Source organism: Mixophyes fleayi, chromosome 2 (assembly GCF_038048845.1).
Source record: "Mixophyes fleayi isolate aMixFle1 chromosome 2, aMixFle1.hap1, whole genome shotgun sequence".
Classification (NCBI taxonomy): domain Eukaryota; kingdom Metazoa; phylum Chordata; class Amphibia; order Anura; family Limnodynastidae; genus Mixophyes; species Mixophyes fleayi.
Window position 1 is genome coordinate 351,823,608 of NC_134403.1, and position 14,834 is coordinate 351,838,441.

At 41.8% G+C, this 14,834-nt stretch overlaps 1 long non-coding RNA gene and 1 pseudogene across 1 annotated transcript in view; one reads left to right on the forward strand and one right to left on the reverse strand.

The window, feature by feature from the left end:
* Positions 1 to 14,834, reverse strand: part of LOC142139481 (uncharacterized) — a 928,167-nt gene that overhangs the window by 786,725 nt on the left and 126,608 nt on the right. The window lies entirely within an intron of this gene.
* LOC142140670 (adenosine deaminase domain-containing protein 2-like) lies at positions 6,806 to 14,251 on the forward strand (annotated as a pseudogene).

Here is a 14,834-nt window from a genome sequence, read left to right on the forward strand (position 1 = left end):
TGTTTTCCCTTACTGGCTTCCTGGATTCCCTCTATCGTTTATCACCAGAGTGCCCCTCATATATCAAATGCAAAGGGAAGCAAACGGTAATAGCGTCAATCACCATGAGCTTCCTCCTGCATCTGTTTATAAGAAGCAAGCCAGTGACTGAAAGTCAGCAAGACCAGCATACTTTTCTAACCTCACTGACATTATGTCCCACTACCCATTAAGCATACTTTTGTCCCTCATACACTGATTGCAGGAGGAAGCACGCAGTGATTGGTCAGTGTCTGACACAATCATTGTGCTTCTTCCTGCATTCCGTATGTGAGTACTGCACTGGTGTCATCTATACGGAAGGGGTAGGACAGAATGTCAAGAGCTGGTGGTTCAATGGCCAGGTCATATACAAGTAACCCATTTAATGATAGTGAGGGGGAGGGGGGACCAGAATAGAGAGGGCACAGAGGCACGAGCAGTACAGAGGGTGTCACATGGGGCAAATATCCCTATGCTATGTAGCCACAAAGGTTAAGGGTATGATTGAGCTTTTCGTACTGGCTGAATTATACAAAACTTCTCAGCACATTTCAACAAACAAGTAAAGGAAGACTTGCTAGACATAGACTTTTACACCCAGATTGTACGTACACTTTAAACATCACAAAGAAAATTGCTCTATACTTTTTCCTGCTTATTTCGGCTAATATGCAACACTTGTAAATTAAATAAATGCTCTGAGTCGTATTTGACAAGTCAGCATGTTCTTCTTCTTCCTTTAACAGGTTACAAATCTCAGTTTGCTTAAGGCAGAACTCATTCAGAATTTTAAGTGATTAATTAGAAATTAAGATCAAATTTGCATTTGCATCTCTTAGAGGCAGCTTTGAAAAATTGCCACAAAATATGTAGGCAAGCAAAATATTTACATTTTCCGGTGTAAATTAATATGTATTCAGAACAACTGTGGCCACTGCTGCTGTCATTTGATTCTTCATTTTAAGCTACACTGAAAATATTGTCTAACAGCTATTGTAGTATCTGATCATGCAGCAAAACGGACTCTGCATCCATGAAGATTGACACCTGTCACTCACAGAGGACACTTTACTTGATGTAACTAGACTATAATAACCTCAGATGACATTACAGCTATAACCTCTGACCACTTCGCAATTCAGTTCTTTGTTATGCCATATGTGAGGAAACGGGGTGCTACTGGACTGAGAACTATGTAATCATCACCCGTTTCTCACGGTTTATTGTACTTTTTAATCCTTGGCCCAGTCTAAGTATATACACCAGAGCATTGGTGTATTATGTGTATTATTATTTCATGTTATTGGATACATTTTGCCCATACTATTACCTGTAATATTGTATGTAGTATAAATATAAACAATATTGCCATACTGTGTGAAAATATCAGAACAACAGCAGTCATTTTGCTTGTGCTAGCTAATGTAATTACCATTTGTCTCAAATGTGTATTGTATGGGGTGCAGCTGAGATGAGGTTTGTAATCAGAACAATGTCTGAGTTAACTAGCTGGCAGCCCATGTTAATTAGCTAGGTCAACAGATAACCTGAGAGTTAATGAGGTTAGAACTTCTACTCATATGTAATGTGCCTCCACAGTAATATATTGGTTGAAATAGCATGGGGAAATGTATCAATATGTGTCAATATAAATGTAATTGTATCAAAAGGTATCACAGACTTATATTGTGTAACCCTGCTGATATAATGTGTCCAAAGTCTTATTGTTCCATGTAAGCGTGCAGTGTCATTCCTTGATGTACTATTGTAACCCCATGTGTAGTGTATCCAGCCAAAACAGCTAATTGAGTCAAGCCATTCTATTGTCTAATCAAGGTAACAGGGACAGTATGTCTAGATTGTTGACTGGGAGGCCCCTTCTGTAAAGGGGAGTTTTGAGACATTTGACCCTACTTCCTGGGTACAGAGAAAAGAATATAGGGGAGGAGAATGCCAGGGGAGCGATGCTAGTTTGGAGGATCCTGGTGTAGAAGACATCAGTGAAAAGGACTCTGGGCCAGGCACTGTGGTGCCGCTGGAGGGAACCCTACCAGGACAGGGTTGGTGTGAGCTAGTAACCCAGGCTAGGAGACACCATAACTGTTTTGCTAAACGGTAGTGGTAATATTGCGGGAGGATAAGACCCTGAAAGGGACAGAGATTATGACTTTGGAGTGCTGACTGCAGGAGGCTGCTGGAGGATACGTGCTACCATTTACCCTGTAACTTGTGAACGTCTTGTGGTGTTGTGCTGTCGTAATAAAGTCTTATTTTGGATATATCCTGGTCTACCCGAGTGAGTTGAATCCCACAGAGGGTAACTTCCATCCCAGCTAAGGGTGGTATCCTCACACCATACTTGCCAACTTTTACTCGTTGATTTCAGAGAGATCCCGTGGGAGGTGGGAGTGTGGGGACGGGACATGATGAATTGCATCATTTTGGCACCGCCCTAAACGATTGTCACAAATTTTGGCAATTACAGCAGGAAGCGAGGCTAAGATGATGCAATATTTACGAGATTAAGCCCTGCCCCCCACCACTTGGGGCGTGAACCGGGAGGTTGCCCTGCTCTCCCGGGACGTCTCCCAGAAATTCCGGGAGAGTAGGCAACTATGTGTTAAAGAAAAGCAGCTAATGAATCTCTAGAGACTGAAGTGTCTTTTACATTTCTATCTTCATTACTGAAGTCATGTTGTCTTACCTGTCAGTCTTTGATTAAATCTTGGTCTCCATGAAAATGGCCAACTCCATAGGCATCAATGCATGGACATAGGGCACAATTTCTGAACTGTTATCATGCCACAGATGGCGAAGCCAACCACGTCTTGTACTGGCTCAGCATCAGGGAGAATGCCAGACTCTTCAGGGAGTGAGGGAGATCACCCCTATTTCAGGGAGTCTCCCTGACATTCAGGGAGAGTTGACAAGTATGTGTTATGCCATTAAGCAAGGTTGGTTGAAGCTCCAGATCAAATTTCTAGTTCATACCCCCTCAGTTTGCAGAGTGGACACCTTACCTTGTACTCACTTGTCCTCTTGATTTAGAGTTACATTCATCCCCTTGATTTTATTCCATTCATCCTCATGAAGATCTTTATCTCATCATCTTATTTCCACTCATTCCCAATTTTTCTGGGACAGACCCACCCCCAAAAGGCTTGTGACACTGCCCAAAATGGACGTGCATACTGTGAATCAGGGAGTGGTTTGGACAGATTGAGGATGTGGCCTAATACATACCAATTTGCCAATGAAGGCAGGCATGTTTTCCTTCTCCTAATTATAAATCAATCTACTTATTACATTTTCCCTGTGAAACCAAGTCTAAAAAGTATCTTGATATGACGAACATATTAATACCGCTACATTATCAGAACAGTTCTTCATTCTAAAATTTCTTACTACATGCTCTCATATTTTTCTGAAAATCTTTTTCATATCAGTTTTACCCAGTTTGTTTATTAGTTTACTATGTTTGTCCCCAGTTGTAAAGCGCTACGGAATATGTTGGCGCTATATAAATAAATGATGATGATGATGATATCCCTAATCACTGGATTAAATCAATCAGTCAATAGCACTTGTACCTCCTTTGCATGTGTACGTGGAAAGTATTAAAAAATTTGTATTATTTCCATATGTGTGAATAGACCGATAACTGAAGTCTAGAAGTCACTAAAGATTATACAATAAATCAGTGCTTCTCGAACATTTGCTGAAGTCCTCAGCGACTAATTAGATATAAGCTTTTATTTGACTGCTAAAATTGATTGGATGACTTATAGCACATCCTTGCTAATTACACCAGGTCACTAAATAAGTGGACATACCATATGGAAGAATGAGGCTACAATCTAAGTATTTTTAAAGGAACACTAATACCAAAAGATGGAAAGAAAAATATATATTAAACAGTGCACTTGGAAGTAGTCACTTTCCAGTAGTGACTGACCTGTGAGTCAAGACTTCTAGAATTAGTAAGTGAAATTATCCTGACTGTCCTCTTCCTGCTCCTCTGTCTAATTATGTGGTTGAAGTCATGTCTCTGGATTGTACTGGTGACATGATTGGACAATGTTGTCATGAAGGAAATAACAGCTGTCCCCTGATTTATCCTTTATTTGCTTGCCACCAATGATCTACTAATTGTCTCTACAGTGTAAGTCATGGTATCCATACAATGGAGTAGTTTAGTAGCCGATTGGTAAAGAGAAAACATAAAGAATGCCAGGCAACACTTTGGGCTGGATACAAGTTCAAACGCAACCGCCACGTAAGTTGTGTGTTAAAAAAGAGCACGAAAGTTGTGTGTAGTTTGCACCGTATTCAACTCCAAGCGGATCTCAAGATACATTTCCATCTTAATCTGAGTGTAAGTACTCTCTGGTTAATCAGTACATGTACTAGGTAAACAGAAAGAACAGACATGCAATATATGCACAAGCTCATATGCAATATAAGATCTCATCAGAAAGCATACAAAAATGACACTATAAAACAAATGAACAACTGATAACTGCATAATCATTAATAAATATATGGGTTCCAAAGATGTTTTTTTATATTTTTTAATTTTTTTTTACATAAAGATGTTTTTAATGCGTATTGTACATACAATACCTTCATATAGTCTATGCAAGCACACGTGTAGCCTTTAAAACAAAGACTAAGCTGTGTTAGTCATCACTATTAGTCGGCACTTACACCTGCCAGGTAGCTGGTACAAGTGACTCGGCTGACACCAGGTGTACTTACAAGGATCCCATGACTTGAACCTGGCACCAACTCAGTATACATGGCCTACGTTAGCCTCTCCCTCCCCCCGTTCCACCATAGTCAAGTCAGAGGCAGGAGTAAGTGTCATTTGCGGTCAGACATTGCATGCAGTTGTGTTTATTGATGTAAGGCCCATTTCTGAGCGCGCATAGAGAATTTTCACAGAAAATACGCTACACATATGGACTTACGCCTGAATAAGAATCAGGCCCTTATTGTCAATTCAGGTCAGCATTATAATCCAGGGCCAGTACTTCAGGCACCATATGGAACGATAGAGAGAAGGGAGTGGACAATTAAATGTTATCTATCTAGTGTTATGCTGACGGTCTGATCACCAACTCACAGAACCAGATGGCGGCGCTCTTCACCTATAGCAGCCACCTTTCCCTTAGAGCTTTATATGCTCACTGGTACTCAGATGTCCCAGGACTTAAACTCCAGGCATAGTGTGAGTTGGTAATACAGGTCCGTAGCGGCAGGACAGGAGGCTGAATAGAAGTTAGCGGATAGACAGACGGTAGCTGAGGTCAAGGGTCACAAGCAGGCAGAGTGGTCAGTAAACACGCCAAGGGTCAGGGTCACAGGCAAAGTAGCGGACTCCAAGGTACAGGCCAAAGGGTCAGGGTCACAGGCAAACAGGCAGAGTCCAAAGTCCAGGCAGAAGGTCAGAACAGAAAATCCAACAGGCAGAGTATCCACAGGACAGGATCCAACAGACAGACAGGAGCAGGTCAGCAAACTGGGTCAGTAAGTGCTATAACCGGCAGTGAGGCTAACCCCTCCCTGCCTTAAATACTAATGCTGGCCAATCAGGGCTTGCCCTGTTAAACACACTTAGGAGTGGACTAACTAATAGTGGGCAAATTAATCAGCCCGCAGGCTTGCAGAGGAGCGCCTGGCTGCTCCGTATAGCCGGGGCGCAAGCGCTGTTATTTCGGCGTCCGGCCGTTGCCTTGGCAATGGTCGGACCAACTAGAGGAAGTGATGTCCGGGTCGTCAAGGAGACAGGCGGGACGCCAGGCGGAGTCAGAGATGAGTCACGCCGGTGCCCGTGGCCGCCGTGGCTCCTAACACCTAGTACATAGTTGCTGTCCATCTCTTACTTGCACTCAGTGCCAGCTTTTGAAGATTTGACTCCAGAAATGTCGATATTTTTTAATATTAACCAGCTGGGCAGACTATCTCCTCCTGTTTTGAATAATGGATGTAATTCTTACTCTTCTTAATCTCTGTGCTTCATATCTTGATATTTATTGAAGTATACTAGAAGATGTAAAACATTTAATAAACAAGTTTAATAAACATTTAATGATGGAGATCAGAGCTGGATTAAGGCTCTGGGGGGCCCGGGGCACTTTAGACAGGGGGGCCCCTAAAGTGTACTATGGCTATAATTTTAGACAAATACACAGACAATACTGTGTGCACTACTGTTAGGTGCACACAGCTCTGCCTTCACCAGTAGTACAGTGTAAAGCGGGACATACCTCCCAACTGTCCTTGAAGTTATACCAAATCCTGACTAAGCGAGACAGCCACCCAAATTTGGGACTGCCCCACCAGATTCAGGACAGCTGGCAGACTGTCCTGCTCTCTCCTACCTGTTCTTGTCACTTTCATCACCTGTGGCTGCTGGTGTCTTAAACTCAGTTGTGTAGATCCTGGAATGTTCGTGAAAATCTAAAACAACCCTGGCATTAAATCAATAGCACCCACATTTAATAAGTAGGCCTCCCTCCCTGCAAATAGGCCTGAATATAAAATTAAATAAAATTAATAGTATACAAATTTAATGAAAAAAATTATTCCCCCCCCACACAAAACAGCCCAGCAATAAATTAATAGCATTCACATGTAACAAATAAACCCATTTCACACCATTACTGACAATTAATATTTCATAATCACGTTTAATAAATTTGCCCTCCTTCTCCCCAAACTTAGACCCACATTGAAAAATAAATTAATAGTCCCAAAACATCTCTCTCTCTCAGACTAGGAGATGAATGTTGACATGTATGAGGTGGTGTCTCAAGCAACTGGTGACACCTGGTACCAAGGGTAGCAGGAATATCAGGGTTTCCTAGTTCATGATAGCCATGCATTGGTGGTGGCAAGAAGGACACTGTTGAGATACCTGTACAAAGAGATCAACTTGTACCACAGTGAGCATCCTGATGTGACTAAGAAGTGCATATTCGAGGCTCCTGAGCCAAGCCAGTGCCTGGTGCTTACGCCTAACATTTATCTACATCTGTATTTAAGCTGCATCCCGGAAGGAGGTGCTCAGTCCTGCCTATAATGGGGAGAACAGACTACTGTGGAGGTTCCCAAAGTGTGCGCCGCGGCTCCCTGGGGTGCCGCGGCGCTGTCATTGGGGTGCCGCTATCACCCTCTAAAAAAAACAAACAAACAAACAAAAAAAACGTACCCATCCAGCGCCGGATACTTGCCCTCACTGACTGCTGGGCGTGACGTCAACACGTCCGACAGCGTCAGTGAGGAGCGGCAGCAGAGAGAACAGAAGACAGCGGAACATGAAGAATGAAGGTAAGTAAAGGAACGGAGAGTAAAGGGGGACAGACATGCTGAAGGAGGGGGACAGAGAGAGAAAGACACGCTGAAGGAGGGGGACAGAGAGAGAGAGACACGCTGAAGGAGGTAGACAGAGTGAGACGCTGAAGGAGGGGGGGGCAGAGTGAGACACTGAAGGGGGGACACAGGGTGTGAGATGGCGAAGAGGGGGACACAGGGTGTGAGATGATGAAGAGGGGGACACAGGGTGTGAGATGGCGAAGAGGGGGACACAGGGTGTGAGATGGCGAAGAGGGGGACACAGGGTGTGAGATGATGAAGAGGGGGACACAGGGTGTGAGATGGCGAAGAGGGGGACACAGGGTGAAGGGGCGCAGTGATAAAGAGGCACAATGTGATGGTGAAGGGGTCTAAATACATCTTACGTCATTTTGACCCAACTACTTAAAAAACAGGACTACTTGGTAATTATTTTTGCTTAGGGGTGCCTTGGAAAAATTATGGTGACCCTAAGGCTGCCTTGAACTGAGAAAGTTTGGGAACCACTGGTGACTACTGTACCCCTGACTATCCACTCTAAGGGTTCTCTGCTTTCAGTGTCTGGCTGTCCCCCCCAGTGTACTGGCTGCACGTGTTTGTTGTATGACTGCCACTGACAAATTGCTGAAATGGAGAGTCTTCGGGGTGCAGGGTGCCTTGCTGAGCCAGATTGTGAAACCACTGTACATAACAAGAATCGCCATAGGCACCACTGAGCAGCAGATAACCTCTCTCTCTCAGGCTGTCGTTGACAGACTTAAGCCTCCCCTGGACTTGGCTCTGTTTCCTTCCTATGCTGTACACTCTCCTTACTTGTATATTGAACCGGACAAACGCTGGGCTGCTCTCTCACCACTCCTCCTTGCCCTGGGAGTCAGCTCTGCAAAGCAGCCGTGCTGGTTTATTACATCTGTCTACAGTATTTACGACATACATGCCAACTCTCCCGGAAAGTACGGGAGACTCCCGAAATTCGGGTCAGTGTCCCGGGCTCCCGGGCACGCTGGCATTTCTCCCGCATCCCAATCTCACCGAGAATCGCGTCATTTGACGCGAGTCTCTGTGAATCATGCCATTTTGGAGGGTGGGAGGGGGCGGGACGAGGCCAAACGCGTCATTTTTGGCCCGCCCCCGCGACATGAATTACGGTTTCGCCCCCTCCCGCCCTCCAGTCACGCCCCCTCTCCCGGAAACAAGTTTCCGGGAGTTGGTAAGTATGATTTACTACAGTTAGACGTCTCCTATTACAATGCTAAGGCTTCCTCTTATCAGTAAGTGTCAAGACCCCCTCCCTCCTAAACGCAGGCACGCACCTCCGGACGGACAAACTCCTTGCTAGCTGGCCACATGAGAAGCTAGCTGCTGCGCTTCTCTCCTCCCAGGCGGCGGGGGGCCCTCAGAGAGAGGGGGGCCCGGGGCACGAGCCCCCTGTGTCCCCCCCTTAATCCGGCCATGGGTGATACACAAATTGAGGATGCCACTTTTGAATTAGAAGAGTATGAGGGGGAGATTTGTGTAGGCGACGAGGGCGCTAATGATGATGTTGATGATTATGATGCAGACAGATACCAAATTGCCTTTCTCAATTTATATTTATATTCTTGACTCTATAACGGCTGAATAGTTTTCTATTTTACTGCTAGTGGAGAGGGGGTCTGATGCAGACAGATACCAAACTGCCGTGGTCCATTTATTTTTACTTTCTAATTCCACAGTCTATGCAGGCTGCTTTTTTTCTATTCAACTACAAGTGGAGGGTGTAATATACACCCAAAGATGATGGCTACATTGCCAATAATCAAAGATGGAGGAGGTAGACAACCAGGTTTGACTGTATAATTTGCAGACAAGTGTTCGCATTAAGGACGGCCTACCAGGGATTAAACAGTTTTTTGGATAATTTATTAGCTTTAGAATTACCTCACTTATCCAAGAAACTTGTTGAGCACTAAATTAGGTTATTTGAGACCAAAAACATTGTATTTTTTTTCAAAAATGGCAAAACAAAACCAAACAAAACCAAACAAAACCAAAACCAAAACACGCAATGGCAGTTTTGCAAAACCAAAACCAAAACCAAAACACGAAGGTAATCCAGATCCAAAACCAAAACCAAAACACGGGGGTCAGTGACCATCTCTAATATAAATGTATATATATCTAATATATAAATGCTTAGTGGCGTCTGTCTGTGTGTGTGTGGGAAAAAAAAACCAAGTTGCAGCGCCACCTGCTGGGCGGAGTTATACACTGACCTACTAAATTCTTAGTGTGTGTGGGGAAAAAAAATCAAAAAGGGCTGAAATTTGGTAGGGCTCAAACTCATTTTCGTGAGGTAATTTTACCTCATGAACACACATGTGTAGAGGCGTGCGTTAGTGTGTGTGTGTGTGTGGAAAAAACTATTTTCTCAGAAAGGGCTCATCCAATTGACCTGAAATTTGGTATACTGACATTATTTGACAAAAAAATTAGAATAGTCAAGTCAGTTAACTTCCATCATCCCCCCTTCCCCCCGTGGGAGGGGTAGTAAAGGCTAAATTTACAAGTTGAGGGGTCAAACTCATTTTCGTGAGGTAATTTTACCTCATGAACACACATTAAAAAGGGCGCTTGCATCGGGAAGTAACGCTCTTCCCCTGAGGAGGCCTGGGCTAGGCCCAAATGCATGACAAGAACCCTTTTAAGACCTTAAGTAGCTTGATTTGACTAGAATGCATGAGTATCATGCACGGGTTAACTTGTGTATATATATATATATATATATATATATATATATATATATATATATATATATATATATATATATATATATATATATATATAAGTTAACCTAGCATCATGTAAAAATACACTTTGTTCTTACAAGACTTATTTCATTTTGTATCGTGACTGATCTTTTATCCCACCCGAGGTTTAATCGTATGAATTATCAAGTAACAAGACGGTGTAACTGTGTGTTTGTGGATCGTGTCAATATAGATAGAGAAATTCTGATAGGGATTATTATGGAGCCCTCCCTTTAGTGAGGTTTCAAGAAAATTATAATGTCCATGTTTCATGTAATGATATATAATTCCTTTTTCATCAAAATTAGCGAAGCTTTCTTCAAATTATAACTAAGGGTGCGGTTCTTGAAACAATCGTGGATGACATAATCAGCTGGGTATGAAATGATCCAAACACACGTTTTAATCTGATTTTCTGAAGTTTTATTTAGAGCTTTATATTATTTTGTTCGGATGTTGAACATTCCAGACTTTGAATTTGATGTACAAGCGACTGTTATTATCTTTACTCAGTAAGTTGGCCAACTTTGTGCTTAAACAACTGTTACACTCGGTGGGAACCTGTGAAGATTTGTTGAGATTATTGTCCACGGAACTGTGCGGTTTTCTGCCAAGTGGACTATCTGAAGAAACCCTGGAACCCTGCTAGTTCTTAAGGATTGTTGTCAATTTCTACTGCATTGAATTGTTTATTGTTAGTTTATACTTTTAAACCTTTTATTGTAGATTATCGTGTATGTCATAATAAAATGTAAAGGTCTTATAACTAAGCCAGCTCTGGATGCTTCCCACTTGTTATTCTTCCATTGACAGACACATTTACATTTTATATTATTAAATGATATATTTATTTTCTATAAATGAATTTTTATTATTGAGATTTCCACACCAGTGGTATATAGGTCCATTTAGCAGCGTCATTAAATCTTTGTCCTATTGTTTATAATGTAAATAGATATTTGCCAATTCTCTGCGAATGTCTGGGAGACTCTCGAATTTTGTAAGGCGTCTGGTATGATATGGAGAAGTTTGTGTTGCATATATAGGAATGTGCAGATATATGGTGTTTTTGATGATGCATATAGGATAGTATAGTATTTGCATGTAGCATAATGATAGGATTGGTACTTCTGTGTGTAATAACAGAGTTATTTGTACACTGGCAGCAGTAATATTGTATTAAGCAAGACATACATTATATGAATGGGAAGCTAAAACTGTTTTATACTATGTGTAAGATTGTATTAAAGAGAATACAGAATATCTTAAATGAAGCTTTGACCTCCGTGCAGTCTTTCCTGATATAAGTATCATAGTCACTGTGATGTGTAACTAGAGATGGGCAGGCTCGGTTCCCCAAGATCCGAACCCACCCGAACTTTGCCTATCCGAGTACCGAGCCAAGCAGGCTCGGTACTCTCCCGCCCATTCGGATTCCAAATCGTGGCAAAATGTCATTGTGACGTAGTCGGATCTCAGAGCTTGGTTCTCGCGATATTTGAAATGCATACATACCCACCTCCACAGCAATCCATCGCCATTTGACAGAGGGAGAGAGCAGGGTTAGGTCGCAGGCTGTATTAGAGCAGGGGCAGAGCAATAATTGTATCCCTTATTCTTTCTATTATTATTGCAATTCTGATACTAATTCTATTAGCAATTGTTAGAGCAAAATGAGAGGAGGATAGAGAAGGCATTTTTTTTAATATTTTGCACTACAAGTGCTTTGGGGTGTCCCATATTCCCCAGAGTGAAACACTAATTTTTCTGGCTGCAAAAGGTTATATTTAGCAGCAGTATCTATCTATACAATATTTTGCAGTATAAGTGCTTTGGGGTGTTCCATATTCCCCATTGTCATAGTTAGCAGCAGTATCTATGCAATATTTTGCATTACAAGTGCTTTGGGGTGTCCCATATTCCCCAGTGTGAAACACTAATTTTTTGGCTGCAAAAAGTCATATTTAGCAGCAGTATCTATACAATATTTTGCACTACAAGTGCTTTGGGGTGTCCCTTATTGGCCAGTGTGAAACACTAATTTTTTTGGCTGTAAAAAGTCACATTTAGCAGCAGAATATATTTAATATTTTGCACTACAAGTGGTTTGGGCTCATTAAGATGGATTCAAAGCAGTCCACATATGAGCAGGATCAGCAAGCAGGTGCTGGCACCAATCCTAATGGTAGTGTTCCCAGTACGTCATCTGGTAATGCCTATGTAAAACTACATAGTCTTTTTAAATCAGGGAAAAAAACACAAACAAAAATTTTTTTTACAGCGTTGAAGCGAAAAAAAATTGTAACTGAAGAAAAGTTAACTGCCGATAAAAAAAAATTGCCAACATGCCATTCTACACACGCAGTGGCAAAGAAAGAATGAGGCTTTCGCCTTTCTCTATTAGTGGCAGATCAAGAAATGTTACTGAGGGTTCTTCTTGTACGGTCACTCGTGACCAAGCAAGACCAAGTAATTTGGAGTCTAAAAGTGGTGCACAACTACTGTTACGCGTGAAAGCCGAGCTGCAAGATAACAGTAAGGCATTAGAGGATAATGTTTGCTCTGAATCAGAAATGACACCAATCTCTGTGGAGAGTCCATCCACCAGTGGGATGTCTAATCGTGAGCATTCTGTTTGTGTACCCATAAAGAAGGCCCTTTCAGCAGTTCTGCTGATGTGTGCCTGAACAGCCCGAGTGTAGCCGCTGATACACAAATTGAGGATGCCACTTTGGAATTAGAAGAGGATGAAGGGGAAATTTGTGTAGGCGACAAGGGCGCTAATGATGATGTTGATGAGGATGATGCAGACAGATACCAAATTGCCTTTCTCAATATCTATTTATAGTCTAGATTCTATAACGGCTGAATAGTTTTCTATTTTACTCCTAGTGGAGAGGGGGTCTAATGCAGACAGATACCAAACTGCCTTTGTCCATTTCTTTTTATATTCTACAGTCTATGCAGGCTGCTTTTTTTTACTATTTTCTACAAGTGGAGGGGAGCCTATAGAGACAGAAACCAAACTGCCTTTGTCCATTTCAATTTATATTGTACAGTCTATAACTGCTGAATTTTTTTACTATTTTCTACAAGTGGAGGGGGGCCTATAGAGACAGAAACCAAACTGCCTTTGTCCATTTCAATTTATATTGTACAGTCTATAACGGCTGAATTTTTTACTATTTTCTACAAGTGGAGGGGGGCCTATAGAGACCGAAACCAAATTGCCTTTTCCCATTTCTTTATCATCATCATCATCATCAACATTTATTTATATAGCGCCAGCAAATTCCGTAGCGCTTTACAATTGGGAACAAACATTGATAAGACAATACTGGGTAATACATACATATTAAACTATAAGTGTATGGTGTAATATAAACCCAAAGACGATGGCTGCATTGCCAATAGGCATAGATGGAGAGGAAGACAATCTGGTTTGTGTGTAGAAATAATGATGACCTACCAGGAATTAAACTGTTTTTTTCAAAATGTATTAGCTTTAAAATTACCTTACCTATCCAAGAAACAGGTGGAGCACTAACTTAGGTTATTTTAGGCCCAAAAAAACTGATTTTTAAACAAAATTGAAAAACAAAACCAAAAATTGCAAGGGTGGTTTTGCCAAAACCAAAACCAAAACCCGAAGGTAATCCAGATCCAAAACCAAAACCAAAACACGGCGGTCAGTGACCATTTCTATGTGTAACCAAGTGTATATGGCTAACTATTTGTATGGTTTAGATGTGTATTAAACCTTATGGATCACACCGCACAGAGGACGGGTCTTACTCAATGCTTAATACATTTTCCTGAAGTGGATGTAGTTATATTTACTAAAACCTTAAATATGTCTATTATACTACTCCCTGCAGCCATGTTTGTGTAAACATTCCTTAATATCAGCCCCACCGTAGACATATAAATTGCCTTTTCTAGTAACTTAAATTGTCCAGAATGCAGTGAGGGTTTAGTTGACTTGTTCCACTGATTTTGGACTTCTCTTATTATATGTAGCTTCTGGATCCGACAGTGGAGATTTGCGACAGCAGGATTGGCAAATGACAAGCTTTATATGGTGAATGGGCAATCCTAGTGTTATGTACTTGCCCTTAGATTTGCCCTCATTCAAGGTGGCCGTGATTGCCTCATGAAGTTTCCATCTTGGATCTCTGTTATGAACTTGCCTTTACATTAGCCTTTATCCAAGATGGCCGGGACTGTCTCATGAAGATTCCTTCTTGGATCCCATTTCCTGTTTTGGGCCTAGGCACTTCCTGTTATGCAACCTTTGCATGAGTATTGTGTTTGTATCTGAACCAGATTCTTCCACAGAACCTTGCTTCCTTGTGATTTGGACTACAAGTACTTTATACTTCCACCAGACCTTTATCCTCTTGTGACTTTGGACTTTATTTGTTGGACACTGGAGACTTATTTATATACCAAAATAAATCCTGTTTATTTCAGAAATACCTGGCTATTGGGTTCCGTTTGTGATACCAGAAGGGTGACACCTAGGCATCTTGCACATATGCAAGAATTTCAAAAGGTGATAAAAATGTAATAATGGCAATATCTGCAGTTGCTAGAAAATGAATTCTCCACATGTGGATATGGAGCACCCCACCCCCAACACACATGATCTCTGGATCTCTCTTCATG